Source organism: Mauremys reevesii, linkage group 17 (assembly GCF_016161935.1).
Source record: "Mauremys reevesii isolate NIE-2019 linkage group 17, ASM1616193v1, whole genome shotgun sequence".
Lineage (NCBI taxonomy): Eukaryota > Metazoa > Chordata > Testudines > Geoemydidae > Mauremys > Mauremys reevesii.
In genome coordinates, this window is record NC_052639.1 from 27,494,711 (window position 1) to 27,518,404 (window position 23,694).

Genomic DNA, 23,694 nt, shown 5'->3' on the forward strand with positions numbered 1-23,694 from the left:
TTAGCTAAGCGTTGCTGTTAAATGTCAGCCGACGAATGCAGCATTTGAAACAATCTGACTCTAACCCCACTGCCATCTCTGTTGCTGTAGTTCTCACATCCTCTGCTCTTGTGATGTCACCACATGACATAGTGTCTTATTCTCATAGTGTCCTGTGGGTTAGACAGGACTTAAGTTTATGAGGTAAAAACTGAAGCATAACTCCATCCCTTCCTCCTTTTGACTTTGGAAAAATAAATTCTGTCCCCTCCCCCAGTCCCAACCCAGCCCCACCGGCGCTGCGGCTTGGAGACAGGTGCCCTCTCACCTGGCCCTGAGCTGCTGTGGGAGAGAGGGCTGGAGGGGCAGTTCTTTCTCCCTGGGGCAACCTGCTCCCCAATCTCCTCATTCCCAGCCCCACCCCAGAGCCCTCACCCCTGCCCCTACCCTCTGCTCCAGCCCTGACTTCCTTATCCCCAGCCCCACCCCAGAGCCTGCACTCCCAGCCGGAGCCCTCACACCACTGCGCCCCTACCCTCTGCTCCAATGCAGAGACCCTCATCCCTAGCCCCACTCCAGAGCCTGCACCCCCAGCCGGAGCCCTCACATCACTGCGCCCCAACCCCCCCCCCCCGAGCCTCTCCCACACTCCAAACCTTTCAGCCTCACCCCTGCCACACACCATCCATGTGCAGAATGAATTTTGTAAGGAGCGCAATATGTAGGTGATGTGTCACACCTCACCTCCATATTGGTGCCCAAAACAAAATTCATTCCACACATGGACATAACAAATTAGAGGAAACACTGCTCCTGGCTTTCAGCCTCTCTCTCACATCTTGAATTTCATACTTTGAGTGATCAGAATAAAGTGCCCTCAAGTGAGCTAGAGACCAACAGTGGTTCATAGTAATTATTCAGCAAGTATTTTAGAAGACCTAGGACATTATTGAAAATCATGACCTGCCAAGAGACAATTAATGGAGAGAAGCAGCAAGACTAATTCCATACATTGGATTGGTTGTGACTTATTTGCCTGATTTGAAAAGAGACCAAACTGACCTGAGTCTCCTTGGTGTCGATAGCCCCCTGCTCAGCCAATCAGCACTGAGACTCTGAGTGGCAGGAGGCTGAGGGGTCTCACGGGATGTCCCAAAGGACGCCCAGGACACCATCAGAGGGGATCACTCTCAGACGCAGACCCACCTCTTGGTGAGGACCTCCCGCAATGAGAGCAATACCCCTCCCCTGCCCGCACTCCAGACCCGTCCCTCCTAGGTAGAGGGAGGGAAGCTGGAAAAGGGAAAAAAGAAGCAAGAGAAGAGGAGAAAGGAGGGAGGAAAGAGGAAAAGGGAAACCAAAAAGGATACACCCCAATGTCCCCAGAGATTCCAATCATCAAAACCTAGGGAGGAAATCAAATTCTGCCACCTGAAGCCAGTGTTTCCTGGGCCTAGAACGCTGCCTGCGCCAGGTGGATCAGACGGAACAGGTTCCAAACCTCTCTGAGCCTCTTACCTTGTCAAAGGGAAGTTTGTTTTTGGCACAATCAGTGGTAGGAAAGGAGAAAACTCCACAGAGGTTCCTCCTCATGCTCACATCTGTGAATCCTAATCCTCTCTCAGCCCTCGAGGAGAGACCTCGTGAAGGAGACTTGCGGCAGCAAAGCCGGGGGGGGGGGGTCTCAGATACTGGCCTGGCCCTGCACCTCTGTCCTGCCCGGCTGATGTTGGGGTCTCTCTGTGAGGTCACCCCCTCCCCACCACCTTTGCCCAATAGGCCGAGTTCCTGCAAAAGGCCTTTGTGATGTCACTGCCACACCCACCCCTCCCCTCAAAGCTGATGTCCTGCCCCTGGCCAGACTCGTTGGGTGTTTGAGTTGTTTCCCCTGCATCTGGGGTTGCCAACTTTCTGACCCCACAAAACTGAACACCCTCATCCCGCCCCTTCAGCGAGGTCCTGGCTCGCTCACTTGCAGAGCGGGAGGTTTAGGTTGGACATTAGGAAAAACTTTTTCACTAGGAGGGTGGTGAAGAACTGGAATGGGTTCCCTAGGGAGGTGGTGGAATCTCCATCCTTAAAGGTTTTTAAGGTCTGGCTTGACAAAGCCCTGACTGGGATGATTTAGTTGGGGTTGGTCCTGCTTTGAGCAGGGGGTTGGACTAGATACCTCCTGAGGTCCCTTCCAACCCTGAGGTTCTATGATCTCCCTCCATCACTTGCTCTCCCCCACGCTCACTCAGTCGCTCGTTTTCACCGGGCTGAGGAGGGCTGGGGAGAGTCCCTTTTCAACTGGGTGTTGTCGGGACAGACCTGGGAAGGAGGCTGCCTGCCAAACACCTTTGAGAGGTGCCGTCCCTCCCTGTCATAAAATCATCTCCCTCCTTCACTTCAGTGACGGCCTCAGTTGTTCCTTATCCCGGCAGAGCCGGAGGATTGAAAGCAGCAACATCAAACCCCTGTGCAGCTAGCAGGAATGGACACACACACTCCCTTGTATCTCAACAGATATTTAGTTTCACTCTTGGTAAACTACAAGGCTAAAGGGACGGGCGGTGGCACCACATCTAAGGAATGAAACACAACACAATCATCATCGTTATGCCCATCGGTGCCTCTTTATTCTTCCTTTGTCTCTCTCTGACCACCGTCGCCCTCTGTCGGTTCACTGAGAATTCCACACTCACTGCTTCCGACACACAAAGACACACACACACATCTTGCATGCAAAACCTCACCAAGGAGTCAGATGCACCTGCTGGTTCCCTGCACCCCTGTTCTACAGAATCCAATCCCAGGGAAAGCTTGTCGGGCCCACAGCTGGTGGGGAGTCCTGGGCTGGAGGATTTAACCTACAGTGACGGCACTCGCAGGAAAGATGCTGAACGAGTGCAAGTTAAACATTGGGAGCTCCGCTTCCAGTCCCCTCACAGATCAGTCCATCTCTCCAGGAAAGGGACACATCTGAATTCCCAGCTGGCTCAGTCTATCTGCGTAGTTCTTGTTTACACCCAGTCAATTCTGAGGCCTGTTTCGCACCCTGGGTTTGAGGAGACCGTCAGAACCGACTCTCTGCAATAGCAAAAGCAGGAGGCCGTGTTATTTCTCCTGCCCCAGCACAGACAGACAACGAGGGAAATGCTCTATGTTGGAGGATGGGGCTCCCTGCCCTTGGCTAAAGATCAGCACCTTCCTTTTCCCTTTGTCACTCGTGAAGCTTTTCTTTCAGCAGCGAGCCCTAGAGCTCAGTTGCTGGAGTGCTGCGTTTGTCACTGACGGTCGGGGAGCTCCAACATCACTGGGCTCTTCTACCAGAAAGTCCAACGAAAGGACTGATTTCCTCATGTAGCCTGCTCCGGGACCGTCAAAAGGATCTTGTCCCATTCTTCTTCATGGAAGGCCATCTTGTAGCCTGCAACAACATCCATGGTGTGATGGCAGCCCTCAACATCGTTCACAATCCACATGAGTGGAGACTGTTCGTTGATTCATCGAAGACGAGTCTTAAAGATGTTTTACTGCATAATGGCAATGTTTTGCCATCAATTCCACTTGGTCATGCAGTCCATATGAAGGAAACCTATGACAACATGAAACAACAACATGAAACCTCTCTGAGGCTCTTCTCTGCTCCACAGGGACGTCTGTCTTCTCACTCAATTAGCAGTGGGAAGGGAAAACCCCAAGGAGGCTCCTCCTCGCGCTCACAGGCGTGACCCTGTATTCTCTCTCACTCCTCAAGGGGAGACCTTGAGAAGGAGACTCCCTGCAGCAAAGCCATTTCCCCCACCCTGCAGCCTCTTTACCTGCCCCTGCTCATAGACTCTCTGTGAGGTCACCGCTTCCCAACCTCCTTTGACCAATCAGCCCAGCTCCTGTAAAAGGCTAGTGTGATGTCACCGCCCTGGACAGCCCCTTTGCATCTTTGAGCTGCTCCTGCTGTGTCACAACCCCACCCCCACTCACTCAGTGTTACTTCTGGACATCAAGCAGGCGACACATGAAAACATCAGAGGCTGCTCAATGGCCCATACTTAGTTTTGCAGAGATTTGTAGACGTTAAGGCAAGAAGAGACCTTTGGATCATAGAATCATAGGACTGGAAGGACCCCAAGAGGTCATCGAGTCCAGTCGCCTGCACTCAAGGCAAGACTAAGTATTATATAGATCATCCCTGACAGGTGTTTGTCTAACCTGCTCTTAAAATCTCCAAGGATGGAGATTCAACAACCTCCCTAGGCAATTTATTCCACGGCTTAACCACCTTGACTGTTAGCAAGTTTTTCCTAATGTCCAACCTAAACCTCCCTTGCTGTAATTTAAGCCTCTTGATTCTTGTCCTATCATGAGAGGTTAAGGAGAATATTTTTTCTCCCGCCTCCTTGTAACAACCTTTTAGGTACTTGAAAACTGTAATGTCCCCTCTCAGTCTTCTCTTCTCCAGACTTAACAAATCCAATTCTTTCAATCTTCCCTCATAGGTCATGTTACTAGACTTTCATCATTCTTGTTGCTCTTCTCTGGACTTTCTCCAATTTGTCCACATCTTTCCAAAAATGTGATGCCCAGAACTGTACACAAGAATCCAGTTGAGGCCTAATCAGGATGGAGTAGAGTGGAAGAATGACTTCTCGTGTCTTGATTTCAACACTCCTACCAATACATCCCAGAATGATATTGGCTTTTTTGCAACAGCATTACACTGTTGACTCTTATTTAGTTTGTGGTCCACTAGGATCCTTGGATCCTTTTCATGCAGGGCTCCTTCCTAGGCAGTTATTTCCCATTCTGTATGTGTGCAACTCATTGTTCCTTCCTACGTGGAACACTTTGCATTTCTTCTTATTGAATTTCATCCTATTTACCTCAGACCATTTCTCCAGTTTGTCCAGATCAGTTTGAGAGTTCATCCTATACTCCAAAGCACTGGCAACCCCTCACTTCATGTCATCTGCAAACTAGGCCACGATCTAAATCACTGAGGAAGATATTGAACAAAACTGGACCCAGAACTGAGCCCTGTGACACCCCACTCGTTATGCCCTTCCAGCCTGACTGCGAACCCTGATAACTACTCTCGGAGAACAGTTTTCCAACCAGTTATGCACCCACCTTAAAGTAGCTATCAAGGGCTGGTTTGACACGATTTGTTCTTGATAAATCCATGCTGGCTATTGCTTAGCACCTCATAGATTCACAGATTCTACGACTGGAAGGGACCTCGAGAGGTCATCGAGTCCAGTCCCCTGCCCTCATGGCAGGACAAAATACTGTCTAGACCATCCTGCATAGACATTTATCTAACCTATTCTTAAATATCGCCTGAGGTGGAGATTCCACAACCTCCTAGGCCAATTATTCCACTGTTTCATCACCCTGACAGTTAGGAACTTTTTCCTAATGTCCAACCTAAACCTCCCTTGCAGCAGTTTAAGCCTATTGCTTCTTGTTCTTTCCTTAGAGGCTACGGTGAACAAGTTTCTCTCTCCTCCTTAGGACACCCTTTGAGATACCTGAAAACTGCTATCATGTCCCCTCTCAATCTTCTCTTTTCCAAACTAAACAAACCCAATTCTTGCAGCCTTCCTTCATAGGTCATGTTCTCTAGACCTTTAATCATTCTTGTTGCTCTTCTCTGGATCCTCTCCAATTTCTCCATATCTTTCTTGAAATGCGGTGCCCACAACTGGACACAATACTCCACTTGGGGCCTAACCAGCCCAGAGTAGGGCGGAAGAATGACTTCTCGTGTCTTGCTCACAACACATCTGTTAATGCATCCCAGAATCACGTTTGCTTTTTGCAACAGCATCACACTGTTCACTCACATTTAGCTTGTTTCCACTATAACCCCTAGATCCCTTTCTGCCGTACTCCTTCCTAGACAGTCTCTTCCCATTCTGTAGGTGTGAAACTGATTGTTCCTTCCTAAATGGAGCACTTTGCATTTGTCTTTATTAAACTGCATTCTGTTAACTTCAGACCGCTTCTCCAGTTTGTCCAGATCATTTTGAATTATGACGCTATCATCCAAAGCAGTTGCAATCCCTCCCAGTTTGTTATCATCTGCAAACTTCATAAGCGTACTTTCTAGGCCAATATCTAAGTCGTTGATGAAGATATTGAACAGAGCCAGTCCCAAAACAGACCCCTGTGGAACCACACTTGGTCTACCTTTCCAGCAGGATTGGAAACCATTCATAACTACTCTCTGAGTACGGTTATCCAGCCACTTATGCACCCACCTTAGAGTAGCCCCATCTAAATTGTATTTGCCTAGTTCACTGATAAGAATATCATGCGAGACCGTATCAAATGCCTCACTAAACTCTAGGTATACCACATCCTTCGCTTCTCCCTTATCCACAAGACTCGTTATCCTATCAAAGAAATCTCTCAGATTGCTCTGACATGATTTGTTCTTTACAAATCCATGCTGGCTATTCCCTATCACCTTACCACCTTCCAAGTGTTTGCAGATGATTTCCTTAATTACTTGCTCCATTCTCTTCCCTGGCACAGAAGTTAAACTAACTGCTCTGTACTTTCCTGGCTTGTTTTATTTCCCTTTTTAGAGATGGGCACTATGTTTGCCCTTTTCCAGTCTTCTGGAATCTCTCCCGTCTCCCATGATTTTCCAAAGAGAATAGCTAGAGGCTCACATACCTCCTCTATCAGCTCCTTGAGTATTCTAGGAGGCATTTCAGCAGGCCCTGGTGACTTGCAGGCATCTAACTTTTCTAAGTGATTTTTAACTTCTTTTTTTATTTGATCTTCTAAGCCTGCCCCTTCCCATTAGCATTCACTCTCTTAGGTATTCCTTCAGACTTCTCGGTGAAGACCGAAACAAAGAAGTCATTAAGCATCTCTGCCAATTCCAACTTTCTTCTTACTGTTTCTCCCTCCTCACTGAGCAGTGGGCCTACCCTCTCCTTGGTCTTCCTCTTGCTTCTAATGTACTGATAAGAAGTCTTCTTGTTTCCCTTTATTCCCATAGCTAGTTTGAGCTCATTTGTGCCTTTGCCTTTCTAATCTTGCCCCTGCATTCCTGTGTTGTTTGCCTATATTCATCCTTTGTAATCTGTCCTAGTTTCCATTTTTTATATGACTCCTTTTTATTTTTTAGATCATGCAAGATCTCGTGGTTAAGCCAGCTGGTCTTTTGCCACATTTTTTATCTTTCCTACCCAGCAGAATAGCTTGCTTTTGGGCCCTTAATAGTGTCCCTTTGAAAAAGTGCCAACTCTCCTCAGTTGTTTTCCCCCTCAGTCTTGAGTCCCATGGGACTGGACCTATCAGCTCTCTGAGCTTACCAAAATCCACCTTCCTGAAATCCATTGTCTCTAGTTTGCTGTACTCCCTTCTACCCTTCCTTAGAATTGCAAACTCTAGGATTTCATGATCACTTTCACCCAAGCGGCCTTCTACTTTCAAATTCTCAATGAGTTCCTCCTATTTGTTAAAATCAACTCTAGAACAGCTTCCCCTCTAGTAGCTTTTTCAACCTTCTGGATGGCCCAGTGGGATCCCAGCTAGGCGGACAGGCTGGAAAATGGATCTTCCAGTCACTCCGTTCCAGGTCTCCCCAGCATTAAGATCAAATTCCCTTCTCCCGCCCCCGCCCCCCGCACATTGGGCTCACCACCAAGAGGTATTGGGGCCTGTCTATATGTGGGGATTCTGCAGCAGCTCCCCAGCATGGCACCCGAGAGGTTGGCCAAGACCTTGTGCAGAGCCTATACCGCAAGGGAGAGCCATGGGTCAGGGGCTACACCTGCCACAGGACAGCAAGGGGTGGGAAGCACTGGTGAGACCCCAAACACATACCCTGGCCTCTCTGATTCATATCCTCCTGCAAGCTTTGTCCCCAACCATTTCTTCTTTCTCTACACGAGACATTTTAACAAATGTCACAATGCCTTGGCACTCAACACCATGAAACAACCCTTTCTCCTCCCAAAGTGCTTTAATGTCCATTCTCTCACCCAGCCTTGCTCCTGCCAGGCATTACAGACGTGTCTCATTTCCCATTACACAGATTGGGATGCTGAGGTACAGAGAGAGGAAATGACCAATCCCAGCTCACACAGCAAAGCGATGGCACAGCTAGAGAGAAAAGCCAACAGCTCTCACTCTTGCTGTCATCAGCAGACACCAAGACCCCCGGGGGAGGGACAGAGGCCAGCAATTGAAGGGATGTGCGTGCAATTTTCATCGACACAGTTTTCTGTTAGAAAATACCAGGAACATTAATCAAGGTTGATTTGTGGAATCATGAATCAATTTGGATGAAAAATCATTGCAAAAATATTTTGCTTTCCAAAGCAAAATCATCTCCTGTTTGTGGCGTCCCCTTAAACTGTCTCTTCGCACACAAAGAGGAGACACTTTAATTTAGAAACGAGATAAGATGCTTCAGTCAGGTTAAGCAGTTGCTCCCCTTCATAATTGAAAGATCATAAAATGCCAGTCAAATTGACTCTTTCAGCCCTTACACAGCAGACCCCACTGACGGCAACTAACCGGGGCCGGGTGGGGCCAGGTCACCTTCTCAAACCTTCCCATACCCGGGGGAACGGGAAAGTGCCAGGCTGCAGCGCCACCTAGCGGCCACAGGACAAATCGCCGGCTGCTGCACCTGTGGGCACTGGGAGTTCGCTTAACATGGAAAGCTGCCTAATGCAAGGTTGGCAAAACGGGGGTCTGCTGCACTACATCATCATCTGCAATGACTCAACCCGATAGGACACCTCCTGTGCTATGCTGCTACTAGTGACCCTCTCAAACAGGTCCCCACAGCTCCCCAGCCTCCCCCCACCAGGAGGCAGCTAGGAGAGGCTTGTTACACTGCTCTACAGCCAAAATGCTTCTGAAATAAATGGAGTCCAACTTTACTAATTCTGGGTCACTGAGAACGAAAATGATGCTTAAAATTCTTGATTGGCTCTAGTTTTCAAGATATGCTATTGGGTCAGTATTTATGACCCTTGACTTGGGAATGGCGGAGGAGAAGTGAGTTATAAAGGGACGGGATCTCAATTTAAACCAGTAATGACTAAAATCCATCTTTGACTGGATCTATGAATAAATCTATGAATGGGTTTGGACAGTACTTGCTTTTTAGGCAAAACAATGAAGGATGCAATCTGAAGCTGGTATTGCCTCATACATGATATGAATTGCATCATGTTATTCCTAGAAGTCATGGATGATGCAATCATAAGGAAGCTGAATCAATTGCCCTATATCAGCTATTTAAATCATACAGTGTCTTGCTCTCTTATTTGTCAGTGTTTGATTTTGCAAAGGACCCATTTCTCTTTAGCCAAAGTGAGCAGAGATGCCTTGTACTTGTGTGAACAGTGCAGATAACTTCTGCTATGTTTGTGGTGAAGTGACTTTTGCATCACAAAAGTGCAGTAGAACCACTATGGTTAAGAAAGCCTATCACTTTTCTTTTGGCTGCATAATTGGAGATCAGGACAAGAGGTGGGCCCCACACATATGCTACAACACTTGTGCAACAAATCTTCGCCAGTGTTTGAACAGGAAAAGGAAATTTATGCCTTTTGCAGTGCCAATGATGTGGAGAGAGCCAACAGATCATACCAGCAATTGTTACTTCTACATGGTGCCTCCAGTTGGAAAAGGTGTGACAAAGAAGAAAAAGTGGACGCTGCATTCTCCAAACATTCCATCAGCTCTATGCCCAGTACCCCACGGAGAAGGACAGCTGGTTGCTGATGCACCACAATCATTCTCACTTGAGTCAGACGAGGAAGAGGAAGAGGACGAAACTTCTGGTCCTGAACCATCAATGTCACAGGACCCACATTTTCTCCCATCCTCCTCCTCTGAACGACACCTCATAACACAAGGTGAAGGGAATGACCTTGTCAGGGATTCGGAACTACCCAAGAGTAAGGCAGAGCTGTTGGGCTCCGCACTACAGCAGTGGAATCTCCTGGCAGGTGATGTTAGGGTTTCCATGCTCCCTGGCCGTCAAAGGATCTTGAACCATTCTTCTTCATGGAAGGCCATCTTGTAGCGTGCAACAAAACCGATGGTGTGATGGCAGCCCTCAACATCATTCACAATCCACATGAGTGGAGACTGTTCATTCATTCATCGAAGACGAGTCTTAAAGCTGTTTTACTGCATAATGGCAATGTTTTGCCATCAATTCCACTTGGTCATGCAGTCCATATGAAGAAACCTATGACAACATGAAAAAACAATATGAAACCTCTCTGATTGGGATCAGTTTATTACCCAGTCTGCTCCTCCCTCCAAGTGGAGATGATCATGCACCAGTCTCTGGTCCTGAGCAGGTGCCCCAAGCACATCTAGCAAAACACAGAGTTTTAGGGGGAAATAGAACACACATTGATTAACTACGCAAAGATAGGCTTGAAGGGATTGTATGCAATGAGCGTACAGCTCAATGCAGGTTAGCCAAGAACTGAACCAAAAGAACCCTCTGCTTTGGCCTCAGCGGCAGATCTGGGGTGGTGAGAGCTGCAGCTCCAAACTCACTTTCCTGCTCAGCCCCAGCTCTTTCCCCCAGGTCTCTCCCCTTGCCGGCAGGCTCCGGCTCAGGGGCTGGCTCCAGCCACCGCACAGAGTCTGAACCCTCCCTGCCTCCCAGAGCTGGGCACAAAGGGGCTAATGCAGATCTCTCCCCCATACAGACCCGGCTGGGGCAGCAGCAGCAGCAGCCCAGGCACCCACCGGCCCCCCAGCAGCCCCCACACTCCAAATGCCCTGCACCACACACACCCGCCGGCCTCACAGCTCCTCCCCACCCTCCCATGGTCTCATGGTCTCATAGACTCTAAGGTCAGAAGGGACCATAATGATCATCTAGTCCCACCTCCTTCACAATGCAGGCCACACAAACTCACCCATCCACTTCTAGATCAAACCCCTAACCTATGTCTGACTTACTGAACTCCTCAAATTGTGCTTGAAGACCTCAAGCTGCAGAGAATCCTCCAGCAAGTGACCAGTGCCCCATGCTGCAGAGGAAGGCGAGAAACCTCCAGGGCCTCTGCCAATCTGCCCTGGAGGAAAATTCCTTCCTGACCCCAAAGATGCTGATCACTTAAACCCTGAGCATGTGGGCAAGACTCACCAGCCAGCACCCACGAGAGAATTCTCTGCAGGAACTCACATCCCAACCCATCTAACATCCCATCCAGACCACTGGGCATACTTACCTGCTGAGAATCAAAGATCAATTGCCAAATTAATTGCCAAAATTAGGCTAGCCTATCATACCATCCCCTCCATAAACGTATTAAGCTTATTCTTGAAGCCAGATATGTCTTTTGTCCCCACTACTCCCCTTGGAAGGCAAGTCTAAACACCTAGTGTCCACTTGATAGCCACTGGTTCTTCTTCTTCTGCACAGCATCGCTCGTGGAGAACAAGGTCCTGCAAATCTACAGTCGTAGTCTATCTTTGTTTCAAGAATAAAAACAAACTAGCGCCTCAGAGGACTGGAACAGATTTCAGCTGATGGACAGCTTTGCTCAGTGTTTGTACATTTTAACAGGAAAATGTTGAATGGTGAAATTAATTTCACCTCCCCATTCAGCGGAACTCCTGAACATACAGGAGATGGATATGAAAATATAGATCAATTAAAAAAAGAGGACATGTAAGAGAGCAGCTGGACTTGAACCAGAAACCTCTTGATCTGCCATCAAATGCACCACCACTGAGTTCCCTGAGGCAGCTGAGTGTTGGAGCCAGTGATCTTGAAGAGTATGAAGGGGACACTTATTTCAAGAGCTTCTCTTCCATTCCCAGACATGAGTGGTTTTAAAAATGGAGTTTCATTACATTTTCTATGTGCATGTAAACACCACAGCTTGCACAATCCCCACAACTGCTCAGTCTCACCAGAGCACAATAACTTTGGAGGCCCCACACCCAGCTCCCCAGCTCTGCGGCCTTTAACCTCTTCAGCAGTTCTCCAATGCCTTACAGCCACAGGGCACAGCATGGAATTTGACCCCATTAATCCTAAATCAATTTGGATGAAAAATCTTTGCAAAAATAGTTCGTTTTCCAAACCAAAAGCATCTCCCGTTTGTGGCGTCCCCTTAAACAGACTCATTGCACACAAAGAGGAGACACTTTAATTTAGAAACGCGATAAGATGCTTCAGTCAGGGTAAGCAGTTGCTCCCCTTCATGATTGAAAGATCATAAAATGCCAGTCAAATTGACTCTTTCAGCCCTTACACAGCAGACCCCACTGACGGCAACTAACCGGGGCCGGGTGGGGCCAGGTCACCTTATCAAACCTTCCCATACCCGTGGGAATGGGAAAGTGCGAGGCTGCAGCGCCACCTAGCGGCCACAGGACAAATTGCCGGCTGCTGCACCTGTGGGCACTGGGAGTTCGATTAACGTGGAAAGCTGCCTAATGCAAGGTTGGCAAAACGGGGGTCTGCTGCACTACATCATCATCTGCAATGACTCAACCCGATAGGACACCTCCTGTGCTATGCTGCTACTAGTGACCCTCTCAAACAGGTCCCCACAGCTCCCCAGCCTCCCCCCACCAGGAGGCAGCTAGGAGAGGCTTGTTACACTGCTCTACAGCCAAAATGCTTCTGAAATAAATGGAGTCCAACTTTACTAATTCTGGGTCACTGAGAACGAAAATGATTCTTAAAATTCTTGATTGGCTCTAGTTTTCAAGATATGCTATTGGGTCAGTATTTATGACCCTTGACTTGGGAATGGCGGAGGAGAAGTGAGTTATAAAGGGACGGGATCTCAGTTTAAACCAGTAATGACTGAAATCCATCTTTGACTGGACCTATGAATAAATCTATGAATGGGTTTGGACAGTACTTGCTTTTTAGGCAAAACAATGAAGGATACAATCTGATGCTGGTATTGCATCATACATGATATGAATTGCATCATGTTATTCCTAGAAGTCATGGATGATGCAATCATAATGAAGCTGAACCAATTGCCCTTTATCAGCTCTAGAAATCATACAGTGTCGTGCTGTCTTATTTGTCAGTGTTTGATTTTTCTTTTTAGCCAAATTGAGCAGAGATGCCTCGTACTTGTGTGAACAGTGCAGATAACTTCTGCTATGTTTGTGGTGAAGTGACTTTTGCATCACAAAAGTGCAGTAGAACCACTATGGTTAAGAAAGCCTATCACTTTTCTTTTGGCTGCAAAATTGGAGATCAGGACAAGAGGTGGGCCCCACACTTATGCTGCAACACTTGTGCAACAAATCTTCGCCAGTGTTTGAACAGGAAAAGGAAATCTATGCCTTTTGCAGTGCCAATGATGTGGAGAGAGCCAACAGATCATACCAGCAAATGTTACTTCTACATGGTGCCTCCAGTTGGGAAAGGTGTGACAAAGAAGAAAACGTGGATGCTGCATTATCCAAACATTCCATCAGCTCTATGCCCAGTACCCCACGGAGAAGGACTGACACTTCCTGATGCACCAGAATCATTCTCACTTGAGTCAGACGAGGAAGAGGAAGAGGACAAAACTTCTGGTCCTGAACCATCAATGTCACAGGACCCACATTTTCTCCCATCCTCCTCCTCTGAACCACACCTCATAACACAAGGTGAAGGGAATGACCTTGTCAGGGATTCGGAACTACCCAAGAGTAAAGCAGAGCTGTTGGGCTCCACACTACAGCAGTGGACTCTCCTGGCAGGTGATGTTAGGGTTTCCATGCTCCGTGACCGTCACAAGGATCTAGTCCCATCTTCTTCACGGAAGGCCATCTTGTATCGTGTAACAACATTGATGGTGTGATGGCAGCCCTCAACATCATTCACAATGCACATGAGTGGAGACTGTTCATTGATTCATCGAAGACGAGCCTTAAAGCTGTTTTATTGTAGAATGGCAATGTTTTGCCATCAATTCCACTTGGTCATGCAGTCCATATGAAGGAAACCTAGGACAACATGAAACAACTTTTGAGGTGCATAAAGCAGCTTTGTGGCGATTTGAAGGTTCTTGCTCTCTTGCTTGGTCTGCAGACTGGATACACAAAGTACTGCTGTTTTCTCTGCGAATGGGATAGTCGTGCAACAGATTCCCACTACATCAAGAAAGGTTGGCCACTCCGACAGTCATTGGAGCCTGGGAGGAACAGTGTTCAGCATGCACCACTTGTTGAATCAAGGAAGATTTTGTTAACACCCTTACACATAAAGCTGGGGCTGATGAAGAACTTTGTCAAAGCCATTGACAAAACACAAGCAGCTTTCAAGTACCTCCGTGGAAAATTCCCAAGGTTAAGTGAAGCTAAGATAAAGGAAGGTGACTTTGTTGGTCCTCAGATTCATGAACTTCGAGATGATGCATTTGACCATGCACTGCGTGGCAAGGAAAAGACGGCATGGAAAGCCTTCCACTTAGTGGCAATACATTTTCTCGGAAACAACAAGGCAGACAACTACAGGTTGTTGGTGGAAAACCTCCTCAAGGCTTACAAAAGCCTTGGTTGCAACATGTCACTAAAGAGACATTTTTTGCACTCTCATCTAGATTTTTTTCCACCGAACTGCGGAGCAGTGAGTGACTAGCACGGTGAGCGATTTCACCAGGACATTGCAACAATGGAGAACCGCTATCAGGTCAATTGGAGCCCATCAATGCTGGCAGACTATTGCTGGACAGTGACAGGAGATGCTCCATTTAATGAATACAAGAGACAAGCCAAGAAGTGCCGAGTAGAGACTGAATAGGACTAAACTATGTACAGAATAGTATTTGCCTTTTGTTTCATAATACATTTTAGCTAGATAACCCTTTTGCTGATTTTTAAATTGTTACATAAACAGGAGAGGTGAAATACTATCATGTAAAGCAACCATAAACACACAAAAAGACCTAGGTTTAAAATTGATGATTAAAACTCTGCTATCTACACAATATACATAGACATAAAATGTAAAAACTTAAATATCTTAGAAACAGAAGCCAATCAGTTGTTTTGTCATATTTGAATTGAGCAAATCAAAATACATTCTAAATAGCACATTTGATCTTTGAAGCAGACGACTTCTGAAAAATTGTAGCCCAGTGTAAGCCAAGCAACCCCCTCCCTTGCTTTGTGCTGGGTGCCCAGCTGTGGGCTTGTGTGTGTGTGTGTGTGTGTGTTGGAGGGGGGGGTGTTGTGAGCACACTCCAGTCAGGGAAGGGGTGGAGTTGTCCAAAGGGGCAGGTTGAATCTTTAGCAGAGAATTCTTTTCTCCTTTGTGTTAGCTAAGCGTTGCTGTTAAATGTCAGTCGACGAATGCAGCATTTGAAACAATATGACTCTAACCCCCCTCCCATCTCTGTTGCTGTAGTTCTCACACCCTCTCCTCTTGTCATGTCACCACAAAGCATGGTGTCTTATTCCCATAGCGTCCTGTAGGTTAGACAGGACTTAAGTTTAGAAGGGGAAAACTGAAGCATAACTTCCCAAACCCCTCATTCCCAGCCCCAACCCAGAGCCCGCATCCCTAGCCAGAGCCCTCACACCCCTGCACCCCAACCCTTTACTCCAGCTCTCAGCCTCTCATCCCCCACCCCACCCCACACTGCTCCCCCAGACAGAGCCCTTTCACCCCACCCTCTGCTCTACCTCAGACCCCTCCACACTCCTAACCCTTCAGCCTCACCCCGCCACACACGATCCATCTGCAGAATGAAGTTTGGAATGAGCACCAATAGACAGGTGAGGTGTCACACCTCACCTCCGTATTGGTGCACTCAGCAAAATTCATTCCGCACACGGACATAGCAAATTAGAGGAAACACTGCTCCTGACATTCAAACTCTCTCTCAGATCTTGAATTTCATACATTGACTCATCAGAAGAAAGTGCTCTCAAGTGAGCTACAGACCAACAGTGGTTCAGTGGAATTATTCAGCAAGTATTTTAGAAGACCTAGAACATTAGAGGAAATCATCACCTGCTAAGAGACAATTAATGGAGAGAAGCAGCAAGATTAATCCCATACATTGGATCGGCTGTGACTTCTTTGCCTGATTTGAAAAAAGACCAAAAGGACCTGAGTCTCCTCACTCTCAATAGCCCCCTGCTCGGCCAATCACCACTGAGACTCTGAGGGGCAGGAGGCTGAGGGGTCTCACCAGATGTCCCAAAGGACGGCCCAGGTCACCATCACAGGGGATCACTCTCAGATCCAGCCCCACCTCTTGGTGAGGACCGCTGCAATGAGAGCAATACCCCTCCCCTGCCGCACTCCACACACATCCCTCTTCGGTAGAGGGAGGGAAGCTGGGAAAAGGGAAAAAAGAAGCAAGAGAAGAGGGGAAAGGAGGAGGAAAGAGGAAAAGAAACCAAAAAGGACAAACCCCAATGTCCCCAGGGATTCCAACCATCAAAACCTAGGGAGGAAATCAAATTCTGCCACCTGAAGCCAGTGCTGTCTGTGCCTAGAATGCTGCCTGCGCCAGGTGGGTCAGACTGAACAGGTTCCAAACCTCTCTGAGCCTCTTACCTTCTCAAAGGGAAGTTTTTTTTCAGCACAATCCATGGTAGGAAAGGAGAAAACTCCAGTGTTTCCTCCTCATGCTCACATCCATGAATCTGAATTCTCTCTCAGCCCTCGAGGAGAGACCTCCCGAAGGAGACTTGCGGCAGCAGAGCCGGGGGCTCTCAGAGACAGACCTGGCCCTGCACCTCTGTCCTGCCCGGCTGATGTCGGGGTCTCTCTCTCTGAGGTCACCCCCTCCCCACCACCTTTGCCCAATAGGCCGCGGTCCTGCAAAAGGCCTTTGTGATGTCACTGCCACACCCACCCCTCCCCTCAAAGCTGATGTCCTGCCCCTGGCCAGACTCGTTGGGTCTTTGAGTTGTTTCCCCTGGATCTGAGGTTGCCAACTTTCTGACCCAACAAAACTGAACACCCTCATCCCGCCCCTTCGCAGAGATCCCAGCCCGCTCAATCCATCTCCCTCCGTCGCTCGCTCTCCCCCACGCTCACTCACTCGCTCCTTTTCATCGGGCTGAGGAGCGCTGGGGAGGGTCCCTTTTCAACTGGGTGTTGTTGGGACAGACCTGGGAAGGAGGCTGCCTGCCAAACACCTTTGAGAGGTGCCGTCCCTCCCTGTCAGAAAATCATCTCCCTCCTTCACTTCAGTGACGGCCTCAATTGTTCCTTATCCCGGCAGTGAGGGGAAAGGGGTTGTTAAGGTAGACAATTGGGGAGGGGTTTCTTTTTTGGTGAACAGTAAGGGGGTTTCAATAGTGGGGTACAACACAGTAGGATACAATACAGTGGGTAATCAGTTAACACTGAGGTATAAATGTAACAGGTAGCTAGCGATTTCTATGTAAAAAGGTGTGTCACAGCAGCATATAACCAACTAACAGTTATGGGTAAAATGTGTTAAATAACAAACAATTTCAGGTAAAAATGTGTCACAGTGGTGTAAATGTAGAATGTGAGGGGTATCAGAGAGGAAGAAAGTAACCAATGGGTTTTTATGCTAGAGATTTAAACTTAGTGAGACAGAACAAACAGGCTGCAAGCTTAAGCAGCAGAGAGAGTGTAACAAGGTAAAAGACACAGAGAAGCTGGGCGGGGGGGATGTTTGCAGTGGGAAGACAGACAATTACAATTATACAGAACACAGCAAAATCTGATCTATGAGCTAACTTAACCAAGACTACACAAATTAAAACACAATGCAACAATTCTCTAAGCCTAACTTACAAAGTATAATGCTAAACTTAACTTAATGGGTGCACCTTATGCTAAGGATAGTTCCAGAGGGCTGAGTGGTGTGTGTCCAGGACACAGCTCCAAAGAGGGGGGGCGGTGACTGCAGCAGTGGATACAGCTGAAAACAGTCCAAGGCAAAGCCCACAGGAGCAGAACTTAGCAGCAGCACAAACTTATTTTCAGTGGCAGAGTGCCACGGGGTTTAAGAGAGAGGTTTTAAAACACAGACCAAGGTTTAGCTTGAGTCTGTGTGCTGAGAGACAGAGCCAGCAGCCAGGATGCGGGGGTTGTTTGTAAGAGAGGTTTTAGGACACAGACCAAGGTTTAGCTTGAGTCTGTGTGCTGGGAGACAGAGCCAGCAGCTAAAATAATAAAATAAAAGTATAGAAAGTCTCACAGAGGGATTCTTACCATCCCCCAAGGCAGCAGCAGAGGCAGAAACAGCAAGCACATCAGAAGGCTCGGTACAGTCTTGATAATCAGGAGATCTCTCAGGCAGCAATTTGTTCTTCATGGGGGGGGGTTTAAAAATGGGGATACGCTCAAAAATAAAACGAGAGCGGAGAAAGGACCCCAGAACCCTGGTTGATCAGACCAGGCAGCAATGCAAGAACCTTTCTGAAGTCTGTTCAAAAATGTCTGTTTTAAAGGCAAACCCTGGCAGCTTCCCGCCAGTAACTCTGATTGGCTCCCCCTCTTACAGGGAGGAGGGAGGCAGAGAAAAAACTGCAGGCAGCCACAGAGGCATGTTTGGACTAGCCCTGAGCCCAGAGGTATGACTCATGCCCAGGATCCTAAAAACACAATAGGTCTTGCAGCTCTGGACAGTGGCCACCCTACACCAAGCCCAGGTTTTAACAAGGTGATTACAGGACTAACCCTTTGAACAGGGCAGTGGTCCCACTTAGCATAAGTGGCCATCCCTTTGAGAAGGGCAATGGCTCTGGTTAGACAACTTAAGGGGCCCTCCCTTTGAGAAGGGCAGAGGCCCTGGTAAACAACTTAACAGCCAGGAGGGGCGGCCATAGAGGAGAACAAGAACAAAATGGAGTAAGGGGACAGCTTTAAGAAACAAAATGGAGCTGTAACAGACAGGATATATTACAGGGGTAACAGTGTAATGGAGGACATGGCAGGGGCAGTGGCAACAAGGTGCCTTTGGTACTTGTCATTTAAAATCCAATTAGGGAGGGCAATACATGCTGAAGGATTTATCAAAACACAGGGCACAGCCTGTAAAATAAACCCCAACATCCAATCAATACCACATTCCCAAGCACAGGTCCCACAAATTTCTTCCTGCTAGTGTATAATTCTTTGTTTCTTCACCAGGCTGAGTTCTTAATGTCCTTTCTAGTCAGGAATTCCTGGACTTTGGCAATTTCGGTGGAGCAAGTGTCCCTTCTTTTCCCGAAACAATCGTGGTAGGGCATCCTACAGGAGAGGTTACCAGCACATCACCCTGTCATGGTTTTGCTTCTTGAAGAAAAATCCAAAGGCACAGTAGGTCTGTCAGTGGACAAGGGAGAGGTTACTAGCACTTCACCTTGTCCTTTTCCCTGCTGTCCAGAAGGCACAGCAAAGCTAGAAGGAGAAATAGGCCAATCATCAGTAGGAGAATCCTCCCAAGGTGGAGGGTCTTTTGCAGTGAGAATCATGGGTCCAGGCAGGTAGTCCTTGGCACTTCATGGAAGTGTTGGTGGTTAACAGGACTCAGAAAGGGCCTTTCCAGTGTGGAGCCAGAGCAGTCTTTCGCTGATGGACCTTTACATAGATCCAGGCTCCTGGTTCCAAGGAGTGGCAGGGCTGCTAGGGTCTTTGGGCAGCGCTTCTTTACTTGTGAGAAAAGAAACCTAACTCATTTCATTGATGCCTGGCAGTGTTTTGCAGATCTCATAGCTGCTTGGGCACATTCAAGCCCCCCCTTTTCTTGGTTTTCAGCTAAGTCTTAGCTGCGAGCAGTGTCCTTGAATGGGGCCAATGTCTTATCTTTAGACTGAGCATACTAGCTATTTTTCCCCAGTTAATTCGTTCTGTTCTTTTCCTTCTCCCTTCTTGGCTTCTTTTAACCTACAAAGGAAACTTCCACTCTTCACTAATACACCTTTACCCAACAAAGAACACATAAACATTGCCACTATACAGTACATTAGTCTTATTATTCAATGTATGCCACATATACACTTCAATTAAATAACTTTATTACAGAGCTTTGGAGCAACAAGCCAGGACAAGCACACCCACTTTGAGAGTCCACTCAGTACAACCTCTTGTGTCCAATGGCTTCCCACCCTCCCCAGCCCTCTGGCTAGAAATCTGAGGTAGCCAGAAGGATCCCATGTGCAATATGGGGAGTGGGTTAACTTTTCATGTCCTTGCTTCCAACGACTGTTGGTATGCAAATTTTAACAAGAATTTTTCCAGTTAAAAGATCTGGCCAATGAAGTTTCTTTTTCTTACTTAAGTAAATGTATTAGACTTTAGTATATCACGTTCTCCTGATTTATCCAAACACTATGTATTCCAAGTTGAATAAAACAAGTATCTGCTTTTTTTATTTAACCCTCCTGTTTGATTTTAAACTAGACTATTTGATGAAAATATTAAACACAGCAATTCTGGCCACGAGACAAACCCACAAGACAGGACATAGAACACAGAACATAATTCCTATTGTGCCAGTAAATGCATGGTACGTTGAATGCTGTTCAGCTGGCAGCAGTTTTCTCTGATTATCTGAAAGACAAAAAAAACAGAGGTCTACCCTTCTGGGCAGTCAGTCATTGCTTAAAAGATACAAATACCCTTGTTGATTTCAGGCAAAGAGGAATTACCCTGTATTTTCTTGTATATGTTTCATAGGCAGCCCAGGTTTCAGTGGCTTCTACCTTATCAGTTAGCTAATTTGCATTAATGGAGATGCTTTCTGGCTTGCTTCTGGATCCAAAGCTATTCACAGCTTAAAGATTCTTACCTTAAAGGGACATAATTAACTTTACCAGAATTTTGATTGCTTTTTACTTTTAACTCCTGCTTTCAAACACTGAAAGAAAATATCACTACTTATAGTGGCCCCTTAGAGCCTAATAGGGTTTTAATTACATAGCACTATATACATTTCTTTAGCTAATTCGACTACATTGTTCATAGCCAAATAATTGCAATCAAATAATTTCTTGCCTGGATTTATTTACAAACATTTCAAAGACACCAAGAACTTTCCTCTTTAGCATTTTTACAAAGTTCAACTGCTGTAACCTCTAGCAACTACAGAGTTAACTTCTCACTTCTTCCTTAAATCACTTGCTTGTCTCCCAACAGCCAATTTTATCAACTCACATCACCATTTCAAGTATCATTTTCAAGTATTTCTCTTCCATTTTGGTGGCAAAGCCCACCAAACATCTCATTGAGATGGACGTGTTCCCAGGGAATGTCTCAATTACAAAGAATCAACATTTCCCAGCTGAAATAAATGTTCTGCTGGAAAACTTTCTTCTTTTTTTTCTTTCGAAAGGACTTTTGGCTTCAAATTTTATTTTATTTTTAGACTGTGGCTTTTATGTTTTGTGGCACACAAGCAGACAAGTTAGAGAAAATATAAAATACTGTTGCTGAAAGTTTGCAATATCTTGTCAATTTGTTTATTAAGACCAGAACAACAGTACATAGGAACCCCAAAATCAGAGGGAGAGAACATAGGCTACTGTCTATAACAGAGAGGCACAACTCACTGGGTACCTGCTGATTGACTGCTGCTAAGTCCCAATTTTGTTCTGCCTTACTGAGCTGCCTAGCATGCAAGCACTTACAGAAACGCTGCCCAACATGTAACGTCACAGTATTCAATTTTAACACAACTGCAAATGCACCAGAGCATCAATGGAATAAAATTGTCAGACACATAGAAAAACATAAACTCTTGAGCAATAGTCAACATGGTTTCTGTAAAGGGAAATCGTGTCTTACTAATCTATTAGAGTTCTTTGAAGGGGTCAACAAATGTGGACAAGGGGGATCCGGTGGACATAGTGTACTTAGATGTCCAGAAAGCCTTTGACAAGGTCCCTCACCAAAGGCTCTTATGTAAATTAAGCTGTCATGGGATAAAAGGAAAGGTCCTTTCATGGATTGAGAGCTAGGTAATAATTGGAGATATACCAATCTCCTAGAACTGGAAGGGACCTTGAAAGGTCATCAACTCCAGCCCCCTGCCTTCACTAGCAGGACCAATTTTTGGCCTAGATTCCTAAGTGGCCTCCTTAAGGATTGAACTCACAACCCTGAGTTTAGCAGGCCAATACTCAAACCACTGAGCTATCCCTCCCCTCCTCTCCCCTGGTTAAAGGACAGGGAACAAAGGGTAGGAATTAATGGTAAATTCTCAGAATGGAGAGGGGTAACTAGTGGTGTTCCCCAAGGGTCAGTCCTAGGACCAATCCTATTCAATTTATTCATAAATGATCTGGAGAAAGGGGTAAACAGTGAGGTGGCAAAGTTTGCAGATGATACTAAACTACTCAAGATAGTTAAGACCAAAGCAGACTGTGAAGAACTTCAAAAAGATCTCACAAAACTAAGTGATTGGGCAACAAAATGGCAAATGAAATTTAATGTGGATAAATGTAAAGTAATGCACATTGGAAAAAATAACCCCAACTATACATACAACATGATGGGGGCTAATTTAGCTACAACGAGTCAGGAAAAGATCTTGGAGTTATCGTGGATAGTTCTCTGAAGATGTCACGCAGTGTGCAGAGGCGGTCAAAAAAGCAAACAGGATGTTAGGAATCATTAAAAGGGGATAGAGAATAAGACTGAGAATATATTATTGCCCTTATATAACTCCATGGTACGCCCACATCTCGAATACTGTGTACAGATGTGGTCTCCTCACCTCAAAAAGATATTCTAGCACTAGAAAAGGTTCAGAAAGAGCAACTAAAATGATTAGGGGTTTAGAGAGGGTCCCATATGAGGAAAGATTAAAGAGGCTAGGACTCTTCAGTTTGGAAAAGAGAAGACTAAGGGGGGACATGATAGAGGTATATAAAATCATGAGTGATGTTGAGAAAGTGGATAAGGAAAAGTTATTTACTTATTCCCATAATACAAGAACTAGGGGTCACCAAATGAAATTAATAGGCAGCAGGTTTAAAACAAATAAAAGGAAGTTCTTCTTCACGCAGAGTACAGTCAACTTGTGGAACTCCTTACCTGAGGAGGGTGTGAATACTAGGACTATAACAATGTTTAAAGGGTGGATAAATTCATGGTGGCTAAGTCCATAAATGGCTATTAGCCAGGATGGGTAAGAATGGTGTCCCTAGCCTCTGTTCGTCAGAGGATGGAGATGGATGGCAGGAGAGAGATCACTTGATCATTGCCTGTTAGGTTCACTCCCTCAGGGGCACCTGGCATTGGCCACTGTTGGTAGACAGATACTGGGCTAGATGGACCTTTGGTCTGATCCGGTACGGCCTTTCTTATGTTCTTAACATTTTCTGTTGTACAAGGTCTCTCCTTTTTTGGAACCCTTGTTTCTAAAAAAGCCATGCGAGACTTGAATCAAATTTCAGTGACTAATTATCATGTGTGTGGCATCATCATTAATGCGTGTTCTATGTAGTTAGGTTATTGTCTTCTTTAGGAAATTTGGGGAAACAGGAGCCCTGGGAAACCCTGTTCCCTACCTCCCCTCATACACACTGCACATTTGCTGCTACCTGGTGCTGGCTGAGCAGTAGCATTGTGACATCAGAGAGGATCCACCACTCAGCACCCGTCCCCTCCAGTTCATTTGAGCCCAGGTCACTCTCGCCAGCTGGGGCCGGGCAGCTCCCCTGCGCTGCGATCCAGCACCAGGCACCGTCTTGCTCCCAGCCGCGGAGCACCGGGCAGGCTGTGCAGGGTGGGGAGGGATACGCGCATTGCTGACACCTGCCTGCCTCAGGGCTTTCTCC